This window comes from Antechinus flavipes, chromosome 1, assembly GCF_016432865.1.
Source record: "Antechinus flavipes isolate AdamAnt ecotype Samford, QLD, Australia chromosome 1, AdamAnt_v2, whole genome shotgun sequence".
Taxonomy (NCBI): Eukaryota; Metazoa; Chordata; class Mammalia; order Dasyuromorphia; family Dasyuridae; genus Antechinus; species Antechinus flavipes.
The window spans coordinates 36885274-36906471 of record NC_067398.1 but is presented as its reverse complement, the minus strand read 5'-3'; the positions used below and the strand labels follow the sequence as shown (position 1 = coordinate 36906471).

Here is a 21198-nt window from a genome sequence, read left to right as displayed (position 1 = left end):
GAATTGAATGACTCGAGGAGACAAGAAGAATCAGTCAAGCAAATCCAAAAAAATCAAACAATGGAGAAAAATGTGAAATACCTTCTGGGAAAGACAACAGACCTGGAAAACAGATCCAGGAGAGACAATCTGAGAATCATTGGACTCCCAGAAAAACATGATGAAAAAAAGAGCCTGGACACTGTCTTCCAGGAAATTATCAAAGAGAACTGCCCAGAAGTCATAGGAACAGAGGAAAAAATAAACATTGAAAGGATTCATCGATCACCCACTGAAAGGGATCCTAAAATCAAAACACCAAGGAATATAGTGGCCAAATGCCAGAACCCTCAGATGAAAGAAAAAATATTGCAAGCGGCTAGAAAAACCCAATTCAAGTATCAAGGAGCCACAATAAGGATCACCCAGGATCTGGCAGCATCCACATTAAAAGATCGAAGGGCCTGGAATATGATATTCCGAAAGGCTAAGGAACTTGGTATGCAACCAAAAATAACTTACCCAGCGAGAATGAGCATCTTTTCCAGGGAAGAAGATGGACATTCAACGAAGTAAGCGAATTTCATCTATTTCTGATGAAAAAGCCAGAACTTAACAAAAAGTTTGATCTACAAATATAGAACTCAAGAGAAATCTAAAAAGGTAAAGATTAATCTTGGGAACTATATTTTGACTATATAGATGTATAAAGAATACATGTATACCTTGTTCTAGAAATTGATGTGGAAAGGACATTGTACCAGAAAAAGGGTAAAGTGGGGGTAGTACATCTCATGAAGAGGCATAGGAAACCTATTATATCTGAGAGAAAGAATGGAGGGGGATGAATATAGTGGGTATCTTACTGCCTTCAGAATTGGCTTTAAGTGAAAAATCTTAAGACATATTCAATCTATGGTGAAACTTCTCCCATCTCATTGAAAAGTGAGAAGGGAAAAGTGGAAAGGGAAGGAATAAGCTAAGCGGAAGGGAATACGGGAACTGGGAGGGAAAGGGGTAAGATAGGGGGAGGAACTCTAAGGCGGGGGGAGGGACACTAAAAAGGGAGGGCTGTGAGAAGCAAGGGGTGCTCACAAGCTTAATACTTGGAAGGGGGGAAAGGGGAAAGAAGGGAGGAAAGCATAAACCGGGGTTAACAAGATGGCAAGTAATACAGAATTGGTCATTCTAACCATAAATGTGAACGGGGTAAACTCCCCCATAAAGAGGAAGCGGTTAGCAGAATGGATTAAAAGCCAGAATCCTACAATATGTTGTTTACAGGAAACACACCTGAAGCGGGGAGATACATGCAGGTTAAAGGTAAAAGGTTGGAGCAAAATCTACTATGCTTCAGGTGAAGTCAAAAAAGCAGGGGTAGCCATCCTGATCTCAGATCAAGCTAAAGCAAAAATTGACCTAATTAAAAGAGATAAGGAAGGACACTATATCTTGCTAAAGGGTAGCATGGATAATGAAGCACTATCTATATTAAACATATATGCACCAAGTGGGGTAGCATCTAAATTCTTAAAAGAGAAACTAAGAGAGCTGCAAGAAGAAATAGACAGTAAAACTATAATAGTGGGAGATCTTAACCTTGCACTCTCAGAATTAGATAAATCAAACCACAAAATAAATAAGAAAGAAGTCAAAGAGGTAAACAGAATACTAGAAAAGCTAGATATGATAGATCTCTGGAGAAAATGTAATGGAGACAGAAAGGAATACACTTTCTTTTCAGCAGTTCATGGAACCTATACAAAAATTGACCATATATTAGGACATAAAAACCTCAAACTCAAATGTAGTAAGGCAGAAATAGTAAATGCATCCTTTTCAGACCACGATGCAATGAAAATTACATTCAACAAAAAAGCAGGGGGAAGTAGACCAAAAAATAATTGGAAACTAAATAATCTCATACTAAAGAATGATTGGGTAAAACAGCAAATCATAGACATAATTAATAACTTCACCCAAGAAAACGATAATAATGAGACATCATACCAAAATGTATGGGATGCAGCCAAAGCGGTAATAAGGGGAAATTTCATATCTCTAGAGGCCTATTTGTATAAAATAGAGAAAGAGAAGGTCAATGAATTGGGTTTGCAATTAAAAATGCTAGAAAAGGAACAAATTAAAAACCCCCAGTCAAACACTAAACTTGAAATTCTAAAAGTAAAAGGTGAGATCAATAAAATTGAAAGTAAAAAAACTATTGAATTGATTAATAAAACTAAGAGTTGGTTCTATGAAAAAACCAACAAAATAGACAAACCCTTAGTAAATCTGATTAAAAAAAGGAAAGAGGAAAATCAAATTGTTAGTCTTAAAAATGAAAAGGGAGAACTCACCACTAACGAAGAGGAAATTAGAGCAATAATTAGGAGTTACTTTGCCCAACTTTATGCCAATAAATTCGACAACTTAAATGAAATAGAAAAATACCTCCAAAAATACAGCTTGCCCAAACTAACAGAGGAAGAAGTAAATATCCTAAACAGTCCCATCTCAGAAAAAGAAATAGAACAAACTATCAATCAACTCCCTAAGAAAAAATCCCCAGGACCAGATGGATTTACATGTGAATTCTACCAAACATTTAAAGAACAATTAACTCCAATGTTATATAAACTATTTGAAAAAATAGGGATTGAAGGAGTCCTACCAAACTCCTTTTATGACACAGATATGGTACTGATACCTAAACCAGGTAGGCTGAAAACAGAGAAAGAAAATTATAGACCAATCTCCCTAATGAATATTGATGCTAAAATCTTAAATAAAATATTAGCAAAAAGATTACAGAAAATTGTCACCAGGATAATACACTATGACCAAGTAGGATTTATACCAGGAATGCAGGGCTGGTTCAATATTAGGAAAACTATTAGCATAATTGACTATATCAATAACCAAACAAACAAAAACCACATGATCATCTCAATAGATGCAGAAAAAGCATTTGATAAAATCCAACATCCATTCCTAATAAAAACACTTGAGAGCATAGGAATAAATGGACTTTTCCTTAAAATAGTCAGGAGCATATATTTAAAACCATCAGTAAGCATCATATGCAATGGGGAAAAACTGGAACCCTTCCCAGTAAGATCTGGAGTGAAGCAAGGTTGCCCACTATCACCATTATTATTTAATATCGTATTAGAAACACTAGCCTCGGCAATAAGAGTCGAGAAAGATATAAAAGGAATTAGAGTAGGCAATGAGGAAACCAAACTATCACTCTTTGCAGATGATATGATGGTATACCTAGAGAACCCCAGAGATTCTACCAAAAAGCTATTGGAAATAATTCATAATTTTAGCAAAGTAGCTGGCTACAAAATAAATCCCCATAAATCCTCAGCATTTTTATACATCACCAACAAAACCCAACAGCAAGAGATACAAAGAGAAATTCCATTCAGAATAACTGTTGATACCATAAAATATTTGGGAATCTATCTACCAAAGGAAAGTCAGGAATTATATGAGCAAAATTATAAAAAAGTCTCCACACAAATAAAGTCAGACTTAAATAATTGGAAAAATATTAAGTGCTCTTGGATCGGCCGAGCGAACATAATAAAGATGACAATACTCCCTAAACTAATCTATTTATTTAGTGCTATACCAATCAGACTTCCAAGAAAATATTTTATTGATCTAGAAAAAATAACAACAAAATTCATATGGAACAATAAAAAGTCGAGAATCTCAAGGGAACTAATGAAAAAAAAAATCAAATGAAGGTGGCCTAGCTGTACCTGATCTAAAATTATATTATAAAGCAGCAGTCACCAAAACCATTTGGTATTGGCTAAGAAATAGATTAGTGGATCAGTGGAAAAGGCTAGGCTCACAAGACAGAATAGTCAATTATAGCAATCTAGTGTTTGACAAACCCAAAGCCCCTAACTTCTGGGAAAAGAATTCAATATTTGATAAAAACTGCTGGGATAATTGGAAATTAGTATGGCAGAAATTAGGCATGGACCCACACTTAACACCATATACCAAGATAAGATCAAAATGGGTCTATGACCTAGGCATAAAGAACGAGACTATAAATAAATTAGAGGAACATAGAATAGTTTATCTCTCAGACTTGTGGAGGAGAAAGAAATTTGTGACCAAAGATGAACTAGAGACCATTACTGATCACAGAATAGAAAATTTCGATTACATCAAATTAAAAAGCCTTTGTACAAATAAAACTAATGCAAACAAGATTAGAAGGGAAGCAACAAACTGGGAAAACATTTTCACAGTTAAAGGTTCTGATAAAGGCCTCATTTCCAAAATATATAGAGAACTGACTCAAATTTATAAGAAATCAAGCCATTCTCCAATTGATAAATGGTCAAAGGATATGAACAGACAATTTTCAGAGGATGAGATTGAAACTATTACCACTCATATGAAAGAGTGTTCCAAATCATTATTGATCAGAGAAATGCAAATTAAGACAACTCTGAGATACCACTACACACCTGTCAGATTGGCTAAGATGACAGGAAAAAATAATGATGAATGTTGGAGGGGATGCGGGAAAACTGGGACACTAATGCATTGTTGGTGGAGTTGTGAACGAATCCAACCATTCTGGAGAGCAATCTGGAATTATGCCCAAAAAATTATCAAAATGTGCATATCCTTTGATCCAGCAGTGTTTCTATTGGGCTTATATCCCAAAGAAATACTAAAGAAGGGAAAGGGACCTGTATGTGCCAAAATGTTTGTAGCAGCCCTGTTTGTAGTGGCTAGAAACTGGAAAATGAATGGATGCCCATCAATTGGAGAATGGCTGGGTAAATTGTGGTATATGAATGTTATGGAATATTATTGTTCTGTAAGAAATGACCAGCAGGATGAATACAGAGAGGCTTGGAGAGACCTTCATGAACTGATGCTAAGTGAAATGAGCAGAACCAGGAGATCATTATACACCTCGACAACGATATTGTATGAGGACATATTTTGATGGAAGTGGATTTCTTTGACAAAGAGACCTGAGTTTCAATTGATAAATGACGGACAAAAGCAGCTACACCCAAAGAAAGAACACTGGGAAACGAATGTGAACTATCTGCATTTTTGTTTTTCTTCCTGGATTATTTATACTTTCTGAATCCAATTCTCCCTACGCAACAAGAGAACTGTTCGGTTCTGCAAACATATATTGTATCTAGGATATACTGCAACATATCCAACATATAAAGGACTGCTTGCCATCTAGGGGAGGGGGTGGAGGGAGGGAGGGGAAAAAAATCGGAACAGAAATGAGTGTCAATATAATGTAATTATTAAATAAAAAATTAAAAAAAAAAAAAAAAAAAACACTTTATAATGAAACCATTTTAAGATCAATTACATATGTCCAAAATATAGTAATTATATGTTACATTAAGAGAAACAAAATTTTTGAAAGCATGAGACTACTTTATTTAAATAATTTTTTAATGTTTCCAGTACACAGAAGATAATATGAATCCAAAGGATATAGATCATATGTCCCTGGATCTTGGAAATTTTACATTCAGATGGGAGAAACAAAGAATTTGGCCATAATAACAATTCCAGTAGAAGTATATGACAACATGTGAAGGAGTGCTTAGAATGCATGATGGGAACAAAGTCCATAAGTTCTGGGGTAAGGCAAAGTGAAAGAAATATCATGATGTCAGAATTATTCATATTCATTAAAAACTCTCTATAGAAGATTTGGTGGGGTGGACAGTGGAATTTATCATGCACGCCACTAAAGCACTTAACTGCAGAGCAATAATGGTACTTCACTTAAGAGTAACTTTCAGATGACAAATGAATATTTCCCTGCCCCTTTACAATTTTCAAATGGCATCTTAATATAAGAACAGTAATAACTTGGATCTTACTAGGGTCAGAAAAATGAAAGTAGTTCTGCAAATGCAAGTTGTGCATCCAACAAGTCAATTGATAGGGAGAGCCAGATCCTTTCAGTCCATCAATACAACAGTGAGAATGAGGGTAAATTAGTTCTTTCAGGTCAGTAATGGACTTCTTAATGAATTACTTTCACTATCTTAGAGAAATAAAATAGAAAAGAAAAGGATCAATGCAGCATCCAAAAGGATATATTTTGAACTAGAGAATTGGCTTATGTTCTGGGATTATATGCATACTAGTTTTGTGAAACTCATTTGGAAGGATGTATGTTAAAAGAACAACTTGTGCCTTTTCCCCCCATTCATTCAAGTAAATATTTTTAAAGTACCTATTATGAGTTTAGCACTGGGTCAGATGCTTTGTAGTTTGTGCATATTTTGACACTGTGTCTATGGCTCAGAGTAAATCTAATATATAAAATCAGTTTCATAAGAATTACCAGAGTAATACTTTTCTATAGAGGAATCATTTAGAAAAATGATCTGAGATTTATAAACAAAAAGTATAAATTTATAAACAAATTAATACCAAAATGAGTCAATGATATGATGTGGTAGCTAAGAAATGCTAATGCTATTTTAGATTATAGTGAAAGGATTAACAATTCTCTAATAAGTAGGTGATGGCTCCTAGGCCTTATTAGCCCATACCTAGCTAATCTTTTTTAAGTTTTGGAGTAACATTGGTAAACAAGAAAATATATCTGGATCAGTGAAAGTCTTCAAGTTGATATGGTATAGATTACTTAAAATCATCAAGGATATTTAGCCTGGAGATATTTAGTCAGTCAATAAACATTTAATAAGCATTATGTGTCAGGCACTGAGCTAAGGACTGGAGACACCAAAAGAAGGAAAAAGATGGTTTCTTCCCAGGAATTCATAATCTAAAGAGCAGAGAACAAGCAAATACACATACAATAAACAATTATATGCAAGAAAATATAAAATAACTATAAAAAGAAGACACTAAAAGGGATTGGGAAAGACTACCTATAGAAGATAGGATTTTAGTTAAGATTTTAAAAGACAGGAAAGTCAGTAGATTTAGCTGAGGAGGGAAAATGAAGAGGAATGGGGGGCAGCCACAGGAAAAAAAATTCAGAGCTTAGAGATGGAGTTTCTTGTTTGTAAAACAGACGAGACCATTGTCACTGAATCAAGGAATATGTGGCAGGGAGTAAAGTGTAATAAGACAGAAAGGTCACAGTGGGATAGTTTATGAAAGACTTTGAATGTCAAACAAGGCTTTTTTAATTGACCCTTGAAGCCAATGGAGTTCAGTGAGTAGGAGGTAACACGGTAACAGTCTTAAAGAAGGCTATAATAGTGTGAAGGCTTCTCATAGGGAGGATAGTTTAGACACATTCTATTTGATCTCAGAGAAGAAACAGTCTCAAAAGATAAAATATCACACATTAGAGATAGCAGTGAAGAGAATGTTAGGCCCAGAATCAAGAGCTCAATGTTAATCTTATCATTACAATTTTATAGCTGGTTGACCAGGGCAAGTCAGCTTTTTTTCTGAACTTTCTTCCACTCTAAAATTGGGACATTAGTCTATCTTAAAGGGCTGATATGAGGATCAAATGTGATGGTATTTCTAAAACATTTGATAACCTTAAAGAGCTAGTTATTATTGGTATAGAAGCAAATTAAAGTTAACAAAAGAAAAAATCCAGAACAATTATATCAATTTGGAAGTAAAATGAATGGCTATGCTATAGCCATTCAAGCTGAACTGATTCAATTCAATTTGAATTCAATAAATGTTTATCAAGCCCCTATAATGTGTCAGGTGATATTAAGTGCTGTAAATTCAAAATTGAAAGATGAGACTTAACCTCAAGTTGCTAATAGGAGAAGCCAAAAGGAAGCTGAAAGAGGGAGAGGATTAAAATATCCCTTAAAAATCTGAACAGGGCAATTATGCCAGCCAATTGAAGCCTCTTTTATCTGTATGTGATCAATAAATATTATTATTACTATGTTTAAATCACATTCACAAGGAAATGATAGCTATAAAAATAAATTAGAAGAAAGAATTAGGAATTAGGAATGAAAAAATGTGCCACCAACAATTGAGAAAATCAATTATACATTTCTGTGACTAACTACAAAATGAGGATATTTGATGAAACAATCTTAAAAGATCTCTTTCTTCAAACTAATTAGTCTGAATGTGATTCTTTTCTACAGCTTCATAGGTGTGCTTTTATATCTGATTGTTTTCATAAAATACATATTTCCTTTTTTAAAATAAGGAGTAAGATTAAATTCTATCAAATAGTAATATAGTCAAGGACTGGAAAAGATCTTAGTCTAGCTGATCCATAGTCAGTAAGAAATAATGGAGCTATTTTAACTTGTCATTCAACTGATTTCCATTTACTTTTGAAAAAAAATAAAAATAAAAAGTGTCCCACCACTAATCCAATAGCAATAAACTGGCAAGACAGGGTTGTTTGTCAAACAATCAAAAATAAAGATGATTCCGACAATCTGAGTTTTACAGAGCTGCTGATATCTCATGGAGAAGTTTCAAAGAAATAATTCTATTGAAAAGCCATTTCTGTTCCCATAATCATATTTCTTTATCATTGTCCTTCCATAATGTTATGTTAGTACCAAAGTTTCTAGGAAAAGAAAGATTCTGATTTCAAGGATGGCTGATTTATGTCTCTCTCCCTAGTCTGACCTCCTGTCCCTGACACTTCACAAGTCATTTTTGATATCAACAATTCCAATAAATTTTCTCAGCTTAAACCACAGCTGTACAATTGAATTATATTCCAGTGACCTACCTGAGTGTTATTTGGCCAAGCGAAGTTGTTAGCAACTGGAGCAAATATATGTCCCTCTGATTATTGCAAAAATGCTTTAACAAAGTAAAGAGTTGACTCAGTTTAGCCAAGAGACTAAAATATCTGAAATCTCTAGTGTAATTAAAGTTATTCCTTAATTACTTATATGTACCTCAAAACAACCAGGTGAAGTATTATATTACCATCCCTACTTTTAAATAGAGGGAAAAGATCTTAAATAAAATTAAATGATTTATTCAGATACAAAGCTAGTAAGAACTTAAAGCAAGATTTAAAATAAGATGTTCCTGAAGCCTATACCAGTGCTGTCCACTACACACACACACACACACACACACACACACACACACACACACACACACAACATTTTTGACACTATCCTTAGCATCATAACACCATAGATTAAAAGTTGAAGGGACTTTGGAGGTAATTTAATCCATCCCTTTATTATACAAATATATAAACTGAGGGCTAGAGAGTTGAAGTGAGTTTTCTAAGGTTACCCAAGTAATTATAAGTCCTTTGCTTTGGCAGGATGCCACAATAAGCTTAGCCAGTAAACAACTGGAAAATTTTGAAGTAGTGGTAAAGTGAATTCTTCCTTTCATTCAATCCAACAAATATTTATGAAAAATCATTTACTGCAGAGACTCCAGAAAAATCACAAATCCATTTTAACGATTTTAAACTTTTCCAAGAAAGGCCAGTTTTCTTAACACCAATATTCTAATGGTGTTTTATTGACTGGGAGTCATGACAAAATATAGTCTTTGAATAATTCAAAATTAATATCAAGGTGCAATGGAAAGATATATGGTGGATATGAATACATTTTAATATATAACCAAAAACATTAAATGAAAACTGACTAAAGGAGAACATCAGGGAAATGTTTGGGAGGAAAAAAAATGGACTGATTAATTGGGAAGAGCAAAAAATGACCACATAGGAAACTCTTAAGTAATATTTATTGTTGTTATTATTGGATTTTGTTTTTATTTGTTTGTTTTATTGTTTACCTGCTTATAACCTATATTTTCCATTGCATCCTTACAATGCCAGGAAAAAAAATTAAGAAGCCTTCTCATCTGATTTATGGGGTAAGTGATCGTTATTATCACTATAATAGACAGTGATAGGCTTACATCTATATATAAGAGATAAAATTCATACTAATTATTGAGATTAAAGATTCCTGATAGGATGAGGGATGGGAGACATATATATTATAAGTCCACAGATAAGCAAATGCACCACCATTTGTGGAGTACTAACAACTGGAGATGGCATAGTGAATAGATTGCTAGGTTTTGAACTCCTCTTCCTGAATTAAAATATTTCTTGGGAAAGTACTATCTATGTGACCCTAAGCAAGTCATTTAACCCCATTTGCCTCAGTTTCCTCATTTGTAAAATGACTTGAGAAAGGAATATCAGGCCATTTCAGAATCTTTGCCAAGAAAACCCCAAATGGGATCACAAAGAATTGGACACAAAATAACTGAAGGACCACAAAAATAACTGGTGATATTAAAGGAAAATCATCATGACTGAGGTAATATTTGAGATAAGTTATAAGTTAAAAAGAAAGATATGGATTCTGAGAGGTAGTGATAAGAAGGAGCATTCTAGATATGCTGGGGATCAACTTGTACAAATGTGTGGAGGCAGGAGATAGAATACTGAATTTTTGTGGATAACAAGTAGGGCTAATTCAATTAGACCTTGAAGAATATAAAGGAGAAAATTGCAGAATCAGAAAGAAATGGCACCTCAGATAAATAGTATTGACATAGATCTTTTCAAAGATCATTATATCATTTTATCCTTACCATGAAATGAGTACTATAATTATCCACATTTTACAATTGGGAAAAAAAAAGAAATTGAGAGGCATTAAATAATTTATCCACAGTCAGACAACTATTAAATAACTATGGAGAGATTTCAACTCAGTACTTCCTCACTTCAAAGCAAATATTCTATTTATTGTGCCACACAGTTGTAGTTAAATTGAGGAATTTAAAGGAGGGAACTTTCCAAAAGGGTAGTCTAAGCAGATGTGTGTCTTATTTTCACAAGGTTGTAGAGAATAGATTGTAAAAAAGATTAGTCAGAACATTATTATTATAATTCAAGCAAAAATTTTTGAGTCTGGATAAGCAATGCGTAGGAAGAAGAAGAAAGAAGAGATATTTTTTATGAAGGTGAAAATGACAAGGCTATGCAGCTAATTAAATGAGAAAATTGGAGGAAAAGAGAATTCAAGATTTTTCTGAGATGAAAAATGTGAGTGATTTAAAAGATAGGACCATTCTTCCTAAAGGAGAAAACAAGAAGTTTTCCTTTTTTTTTTTTTTTGTCTGATGGAGATTCTCATTTTAATAACTTATCATTTTCTCCCCTCTAGTTACTGTAGGTTGAATTCTTCACCTGAATTTTCTGTTAAACTAAGAATTATCAGGATTTCAAATATGCCAAATTGATTCACGTTAACAATATGTGTCATGGCACTGTACTAAAGATTAGGAATAAAATGAAAGAAAAAATACATAAAACAAAATCCTGTTCTCAAGGAGAATTCAAAGTGATATATGTCCTTTTTTATTGCAAATTAAATTTTATAAACATAAAGTGTATTTTTGTTGCATAATTAGTCCGCCTTAAAGGAAAAATTAATTCTTTAAATGTGACTTCTAAAAGTAAACTTTGCTATAGGGGCAGACAAAGGGTTTGGGTTAAAGGAAGAGCCAACTCTTTATTCCTGAAAGAAGTGAGGAGAAATACAATTTTTAAAATAATATTGGTCTTTGGAGTTTGAATTCACTACTTAATACTGTTCATTAACACACACCCAACATTATTCCACGCTATGGAGTTTTTGCTTGTCACACAGTGCTATTGAAAACTTGCCTGTTTGTTATCCTATTCTAAACTACATTCTCTTCTGTATGGTCATGGAATAGTAGTGCAAGATTACTCAGATAAATATTGGTGAGAAGAAAAAAGGGAAGCTAAATGGAGAAAGCATTGACAAGTAGCTCCTAAGTGCCAAGCACTATGCTAAGAGCTTTACAAATACACTCTCATTTGAGTAGGCTAATGTAATACATTCAAATGTGGCAAGTAGTTTAAAAATGAAGAACTCACAGAGAACAAGTTCTGCCCAGCATGGAGTGCCCTCGTCAAGAGATGGTGCTGTGCCCTATAAGAAAAGTAGATTGAATTAGCCCAGAAGAAATATGAGATGTGCAAAGTTAAGGAGTTCACTTCAAATGTTCATGGGGTCCATTTGTGTCCAACACGTGGCGGAGCACTTCGAGCCCATGTTGGTCAATTCAGTCACAGTTGGATATATCATAATTACTCTAATATAGTAATATCTTTTTGGTCTTCTTCAAGAGAAAAGGAAAATCACCATCACCACCAATATGCACCCTTTCTCAATTAAAACATGAGTCTAGAGAATTTTAAGGAAGATTTTCTTTCTTTTTTTTAAAGTTTAGTGAGTTTTTAAATTTTTTTAAATTTTTGTTTCATTTCATTTAATGTGCTTGTTTTGGTGAGAAAGAAATCAGGGTGCATGATTTCAACTGTGTAGGAAACACCTATGAAAATTTCCTGCATTTAGGAAAATCTAAAAATCATCACATTGCTTAAATGATTAAGACAGTTGCATGGGGCACTAACAAGTTAAATGACTTGCCCATAGTTATACAGCTAGCAGTGGATTTGACTCAGCCCTTGCTGACTCGGTATTTTATTCAGTAAACCATACTATCTTTAAGTGTGTAGGAGGGGATGGAGTGAAAGGACGGCTCCAATTCCAAGGAACATCACACTTTTTATAAGAATGCTTTCCCAATCCCCCTTAATTCTAATGTCTTTCTTCTCTTGAATATTCCTAATTTATCCTACATATAGCTTGTCTGTGCATGGTTATTTGCATATTGTTTTTCTGTTAGACCATGTAGTCTTGCAAAACAGAAACATTCTTTCCCCCCCTTTCTTTGTATCCCAACACTTAATCCAACACCTGGCACATACTAGGTACTTAATACTTGTACATTAGCTGACTGTGCCAATTTAAATACAAAACTACTGTAGACATAACAATTATCTGATGCTATAATAAATAAGTATCCTCCCTACTTCCTTGAGTTTCTAAGCACATACATTGCTGCTGGTGCCCGCCTACCATCCCATGTCTTAGAACTGACTGTATTCTAGCAATGAAGTTGAATGTACCATAATTTGAAACCAATGTGGCATGAATCATATCCTTTAAAATGTCTAAGATGCATTTTTATAATCACATCTGCTATTCTTTGATTCTGATTATAGCTCTCATACAGGCTTTTACTCATAACAGCTGCAACTCAAGTCTTTTCAATTGGTAAGAAAAAAATATCGTTATCATATACAATTGACTAACTACTTAGTGTAGAGAATTAAACATTTTCTTTCTCATAAAACAATTGTACTTTCTGACTAGTAATATAATATGTAGAGTGTAAAATGATTTGTGGATCATTTATATATATATATATATATAATTCAGTGATTATAAGAATACAAAATATATTTTAGAATATTTTCCCAGTTCTGACTTTAAAAAAAAGAAATTTTTCCATAATTATATTATATATATATATATATATATATATTGCAAAAGAGATGTAATCTAGAAGACTGATTTAGATTAAGTTGGAGCATAAGGAAAGGAAAATGAAGAGGAATGGAGATAGGAAGTGTCATTATTCTGATGGTGCCTCTCTGTGGACAGTTATTTCATATTGCCTTTTGTGGGAAGTTAAAGTATTCAATTATAATTATTTGTGCATTCATCTTGGCAGGGACATCTATGGTATAGTGAAAAGAACACTGAATTCTGACCCACCAGAATAAGAATTTAAATCCAAAATCTGCCCTTTACTAGCAGAATGATCTTTAGTGAACCTCAATTTCCTCGCTTTGAAAAGAGGAATAATCATATTCAAGATCCCTATCTCAAAACTGTTATGAAAAGTGAAGATAGAATGCATCACAAAATATGACAATAAAGACATATTATTTATCCTGTTAAACTGTGAATAGAAGCAGTATACTGGACTTAGAGGAGAAAGAGTACTAGAAATTGTTGTCAAAGGTCCTGGTTTCAAATCTGGTTTCTATCACTAAGTAACTTGGACAAATTTAGTTAATGCCTTTGGTCTCAATTTAAAATTTAAAATGAAGGTAACGTACCAGATGATCTCAGTTTCCTTCTTCCCTAAATCATAGGATTCCAAGAGTATAGATTTAGAGCTGGAAATATCTCTTAAATAATATTCAGTTCTGCCCAACTTCCTTATAAGAAATGGAAGGACAGAGAAAGTAAGTAAATTTCTCAGTGGTCTCATAGCTAGCAAGTAGATAAGAGTATGAATCATGGTATCCATGACAGGATATCCTCCCCATTACATAGAATGCCACAGTTCAAGCAGTTGTATATAAGAACAGTTGTTCAAACTCAGATTCCCAGTTTCAACATCAAAAAAGTAAATAAGAAAATGTAACTGATATTAAAAGAGTTCTTGTAAGGATCAAATATAACATAAAGAAAGCATTTTAAAATCCTGAAAATACTATATCAATGTATATTATCTTTACATCTTTGATCTATTATGTTTTAGGGTTATTCAAGGTATAGAAAAATTCAGAAGTCTTAATGCGTTTTTATTTGAAATAAACTAACGTGGATGTATGAGAATATTTTTACTTGCAATAGCTAAATGTAAATTGCCAAGCCAAGAATACTTTCATAATCATGAAGAAAAATGATAATGTAATTTTACAGGTGTAGTAGAACAAAAAAAAAAAATTAGAAGGTAAGGTATATTTTGTCTCATCATTTGGTTAAAAAAAATACCTCGAAATAGTGATGATAAATGTAAGGTTGTAAGTTTAGAGAAAGTCTTCATTTTCATTTTACAAATAAAGAAAATGGATCCATGAGAAAGTGATTTGCTCCAGTCTAATTGATTTGGAATTTGAACTTGACTTTGCTAACACTAGATTCAGTGTTCCAATGGAACCCTGTGCCCTATAATGTCTCATAAGTTGGTTACCTATCAATAACAGGAATTGCTACTGTTGTTTTATGTGACTCTTCATGATCCCGTTTGGGGTTTTCTTGGCAAAGATAAGAGAATAGTTTGCCATTTACTTTCTCAGATCATTATGCAAATGAGGAACTGAGGCAAAAAGGGTTAAGTGACTTGTCCAGGGTCACACATTTAGTACATGTAGGAGGACAGATTTGAACTTATGAAGATGAATTTTCCTGCCTCCAAGCCTATATCTATCTATTGTGCCAGCTAGCTGGTCCAGCTATATCAAAACCTTCCCTAAATGAGAATGAGGTAAAGTTCAAAGAATGATAAATTTATAGTTGGAAGAGAAAATGAAGTTCATCAACTCAATTCCCATAATGAGATGCAACCAAAGACAGAGTAATTAGTTAATTTTCCTGCAGTAATATGGAAGAGGTCATGAACAAGATTCATAAATAGGATTTTTGAAGTCTGCAATCTATAATTTTTAGATATAATATACCTGGGCTCCAGTAAAAAATTTTCAGGTGAAAGGGTCATTAGTGGAAAAAAGAAGCTATACACTAAATTTATAGGGGCAACTGCAATAGCGTCAAAGTGAAAGAATTCATTACAGCAGATGAGCTCAAAGGTTTTGGCAAGTTTTCGCATTTAGATAAGTGCAGGGTGTTAGCATCCCAGTAATTAGGAAGTTGTGGTAATTTGGATATAATCAAGGTTGTTATCCTTTCTTGCATGCATATAGTAACTCACACCTTCTTTGTATGGACAAAAGCATAGAGGGTAAAGTTAGCAAAGCTATGAGAACAAACTGCTTTCAAATATATTATAAATATGAAGTAAAGATCATTCATCTTCTAAATAAATCACCTTTTCAAATTTTTAACAGATCCCTAAGAATGTCTACTGCCTACCTAACATATTGTTAGATTAATTTGAGTTATATATACTTAAATTGAATTTTTAATGTCCCCATTGAATGCAAAGAACTGTGATAAAAGCTTGGGAACAACTCCCTATGAAGCTGATGATTCTAAGATCTTCCCTCTGTTGTTATATTCAATTTATCCTGTCTGTTGTCTGCCCCCTTAGACTCTACATTAAGAGCAAGGACTGACTTTTTTGCCTTTCTTTGTATTCTCATTGCTTAGTACAATGCCTGGCACCTAGTAGGCACTTTATGTTTTTGACTAGCTGAAGAAATGACTAATGGTATAGAATTGAAAGTAATAAAAAGTGTTTTACATGAAAGAGGGAGGGAGAATGAACTAAAAAGTGCACAGCAGAGAACAAAAGAAAACATACAAGGAAACTAAGAAAAGATGGGTCATTTTGAAAACAATGTGTACTATTTATTTTATAGTTTTTCTTGAAATGGATATTTATTGCTTTATCCTCTATTTAATCCTCTATTGTTCTGCTGCGCACGTGACAATTTTTTTTCTTTTCTTCTTATGTATATAAGTGTAAAATAATCTAAAAACTTTTAAAGTTATTTAATTTGTTTTGTGGTATTGTTGTTTAATAGAAACTTTGATTTGATTCCTGTATGAAGCTCCCAGAGAGCAAGTCCCTTTCCAGCGCATATCCCCACCAGTTCTGATTTATCATCATATAGAAGTGCCTAGGGGAACAAAAAGATTAAGTGACTTCCTGAGAAAGGCCCAGACAGTCAGCAGTAAAGAACTGTGAATCTAGTTTTTCATGTCTCTAAGGTGAGCTACTTCCATTTACTCTATAGTGCCTCCTCTCTAATAAAACCATTATGTTTTAAAATATTTAGAAAGTGAAAAAGTCCATAATTCATATTTTCACATTAATTCCAACAAACCTTTCTTTCTCTTCATAAAACAGTGAATTTACTTTGCACATCAGTATAAATCAACATCATTTTGACAGAATATTTATGTTCCTATAGAAATCAATGAAACAGAAAATATTTTATGAGGATGGGATAGAACATTAAGCACAGAGACCTCTACAAAGCTTCATTCATGGAGATAAGTCAACATAACTACATCTTCACTGGACCAGGACTAAATCACAGCAGGGGTCATCTGAATGGACACAAGCGACAGAACTATTTTGTTTATTCCTTTCCTTTCCTTTCTCTACCCTACAAATGGATTGCATCCAATGCAGTACAATGAACAAACCCACTAGACTGAAAGTCAGGATATTTTCATTAGCTAGCTATATGACTCTACTTGACTCTAAGTCTCCTCACCAATAAAAATAAATTAATGTTTTAATACCATAGTAATTCAGATTTCATCTTTGGCAAGAAGGGAGGGCTAAAAAATTTATGCAGATTTTCCAGATTGTGGGGATGCTGTGCTCCTAACTCCCACAATGTAAATGGTGTAACAGTATATTGTTTTAAGCACTGCAGAAAGTTAATACTTAATTTTTTTAATTTTTCCATAAAACCTAGAAATTGGAATTTTGGCATATTTTTAAAAGCTATAATCAGATAATATGTGATGGAAAAAAGGTGCCAAAGTGATTTTCCTAAAGCACACCTTTGACCACATCATTCCTTTACTCTAGGTGTTTGCAAAGTGTGATCCAATTATCCATGGGGTCCATGAGACTATTTTACAGAATCTGCAAGGTCAAAACTCATAATAATACCAATATGTTTTAATTTCTTATGGTTAATTTCAATAAATGAAACAGAGAAATACAAATCCTTAGAAATTCAATATTTCTAAAGAGTATAAATTTTGATGTTTATCTTCTGAATGGACTAAATCTCCACTAGCTCCGTATTTGTTTCTAGGTGCAAAAATGTTCTCTTCTGCCATTTAAATCTCCTCCAAATCTATCCTGATCTTATTATGAAATCTATCCTGACTTTATTATAAAATACATACAAAAATGTAGTACACATTTTTCCCTTCACTCACTCTAGAATCCAATTACAAACACAGCTCTCACATCTTTTACTGTTGTAGTTCCTCTTCATTTCTACTTAGTTAACTTCAAGACTCAGCTCAAACACTACTTTCTATAAGAAGTCTACCCTCAGTGCTGTAGCAATGAAACCTTCATTTTCAAATCTTCTATTTAGTATGAATGAAAACTGACTAGGTTTTAAATTCTGTCTCTAACACAAGTTAACTAGAAAATCATAAGCAAGTCACTAAACTCCCTTGTGAAATATAACATATGACTATATTTTCCCTTTAATTACTGAAATACCCATACACAGAGTCTATATATATCTATACTTCTATCACATATGTGTGGACATATTCTTCCATATTTACAAATGTATATGTGTCTCAGCATGCATACAGGCACACATATATATTTTACTGAATTCATGTTTAAATACACATGTGTATGTGTGTGTGTATATATATCATGTGTGTGCATGCATGTGTGGATTAATTAATCCATCAGTGGGATAAATAGCCTTGCTATATATATAACAGATTAACTAAAATACTGAATTTGGACATGCATTTGAATCCTGGAAAAGTTATCATAGCCATGTGAACCTGAATTTACTCTGTTCTTCCAGATTTCAGGTTCTTCATTTATAAAATGAGAGCTTTAAATTAAATGACTTCTAAATTCAAAATTTCTCAAAATCTATGATCATATGACCTTTATATTTCTCCTTATATATGGAATTGTTTTCTTTCCTTTCTTCATTTATCACATCTCTTAATAATCATTAATGTACTTTAGATATAATTGGTCCAATTAATTCATCATTGATAAGAATGTATGACTCAACGATATGGCATGGATGGAGCAAAGTCTCACAGCTGCTAAGTGCATGGCCAAAACAGAAACCAAGATCTTCACATTACAAATCCAAAATTCTTTCAACTCCATAATATTGCAATATTACTTGAACTTGCAGTCACCTTGATTTCATCTAATTAATTCAAAATTTGCCTCATTACTTCCACTTTATTTTCATCAATCAACCACTCAACCAATGATCAAGAAAATATTGAGAACCAACTTCCCACAATCCTTTCCTTTAAGTCTGTATTTGTTCCTGAAGTTCAAATATTTTATCTTTTTTTTTTTCTTTTTCACCTCTATTACTATAGTCTACACTATTAGGAAGAGCCATTTTATCAGTCAAAAAACAGGACATTTATGTCCAAACTTTCCAAGTTCATTTCACATTATTGATACTTTTATACAAGATTACAAGTAAAATTGTCACTGCTCTCTGTATTACAGCTCGCCATCCATATCTTTACAGTGACTGTCTCACATTCCTGGAAAAGATTCCATACCTATGCATCCTAGCATCTTTAGCTTTCTTCTAGGCTCCACTTATACATTATGACTTGAGAATCTTTTCTTGATTCACCTTAGCTGTTAGTGTCCTCTCCCATCTCCAAATGCCTCATACATTCTACTTGTTTTACTCTGATCTCCCTTCCCTTCTCCTCCTCACCTCCCAGTAGAATATAAGTTCTTGGAGGAAAGGAGCTATTTCTATTTTGGTTTTCTTTATACTTAGTTTCCTGAGGGCTCTGAGGGTAAGAACTTGCCCTGGATCTTTTTTATTTATTTTATTTTTTAAAATAACTTTTTATTGATAGAACCCATGCCAGGGTAATTTTTTTTACAGCATTATCCCTTGTACTCACTTCTGATCCGATTTTTCCCCTCCCTCCTTCCACCCCCTCCCCCAGATGGCAAGCAGTCCTTTACATGTTAAATAGGTTACAGTATATCCTAGATACAATATATGTGTGTAGAACTGAACAGGTTTCTTGTTGCATAGGGAGAATTGTATTCAGAAGGTATAAATAACCCGGGAAGAAAAACAAAAATGCAAGCAGTTTATATTCATTTCCCAGTGCTCTTTCTCTGGGTGTAGCTGCTTCTGTCCATCCTTGATCAATTGAAACTGAATTAGCTCTCTTTAACAAAGAGATCCACTTCCATCAGAATACATCCTCAAACAGTATCGTTGTTGAGATATATAATGATATCCTGGTTCTGCTCATTTCACTTAGCATCAGTTCATGTAAGTCTCTCCAAGCCTCTCTGTATTCATCCTGTTGGTCATTCCTTACAGAACAATAATATTCCATAACGTTCACATACTACAATTTAATCAACCATTCTCCAATTGATGGGCATCCATTCGTTTTCCAGCTTCTAGCCACTACGAACAGGGCTGCCACAAACATTTTATTGCTCTATGTATATGACATCTTAAAAAAATCTTTAAAACTAGAAAATACAGAGCAAATTGCTAAAGATAATATCAACTTGGAATTTCTCTATATGAATGAAAAAAAAAATCCAAACCCTGTCCCTATCTCTTATATTTGTTTTCGCATCCCCAATGTCTATGACAATGCTGTTCTCATACTGGGTTTTACATAACTGTTTGGTGAGTTAAATCAAATGCCAGTTCCAACTAATTTCAACTATGATTTTATCCCATTTATTATCATTACATGGTCCAGTAACTGTCCATTGTTTATTATGGAAAGAAAATGCATTATTATTGATTCCCAAAGCAAGCTAGTCATATATTAAAATAAGAAATTTTATTCCTATTTTGTGATAATCTAAGATTCTGACTTTATATTTTCTTTCCTTTGTCTATACATTGCTGAACCAAAGAATATGGTAGAGTCAAAAAACTAGGTTGATAAATAGTAAACAGAGCATTCACAAGACTTCAAACCATACACATACCTTTTCTTATTTCATGTGATAAAAATCACCCTGAAGATGGATTCCTGCTATACATTGTTTCCTACTATAAGAATATTTCTATTCCATGTAGTTTACTTTATACAACTGTTTTGAATTATACATTTGAATTAATACATTTAGTTTTTAATACAGCCTTCACTCTTTACCTACCCAGAAAGCAATCCCTCAAAGAAAAGAACAAAAATAGAAAAGGAATGCTGGAGGTGGGGAGTGAGGAAACAATCAGTAAAATTAATCAACATGTTAACAGAATCTTGCACACCAACAATTCCTTACTTCGGCAAATAAGTTAAAGAGATTTATTGTCTAATCTCTTCTAGATAGCAACCAGGATTTTTTTTCCCCACAGAATGGAAAAAATTGAGGTGATGTCTTATACTTTTTACTTGAAATGAATTTGGTATCATTAGCAACCATTCTGGTGGTTGATTACAGTTGCATTTGCAACCAAATAACTCAAAAGCAGAAGCATGCTTCTTGAGATCTTAAAACAATTATATATGTTACTTCTCAAAAACTCATTCTAATTCAATTAATGAACATTAATTTAGAATCTTCCAAATGCAAATTCTAATGAGTTTCTCAGACTCCTGAGTAGTTAGATTAGATGCTGCTAATCAAAAAAGAAAACACTTAAAAGATTGTTATTTA

The 21198-nt window shown here is 33.2% G+C and overlaps 1 protein-coding gene across 5 annotated transcripts in view; it reads right to left on the bottom strand.

Annotated features, from left to right (window-relative positions):
• The window catches only part of CHL1 (cell adhesion molecule L1 like), a 291442-nt gene that overhangs the window by 193661 nt on the left and 76583 nt on the right, over positions 1-21198 (bottom strand). For 4 of the 5 annotated variants that reach the window (XM_051980967.1, XM_051981004.1, XM_051980995.1 and 1 more), the window contains exon 3: positions 11891-11945. The exons of the other annotated variant lie outside the window; for it this stretch is intronic. The gene's annotated coding sequence lies outside the window, so the exon portion shown is untranslated. The remainder of the gene's footprint in view (positions 1-11890; positions 11946-21198) is intronic. 5 annotated transcript variants of the gene reach the window in all.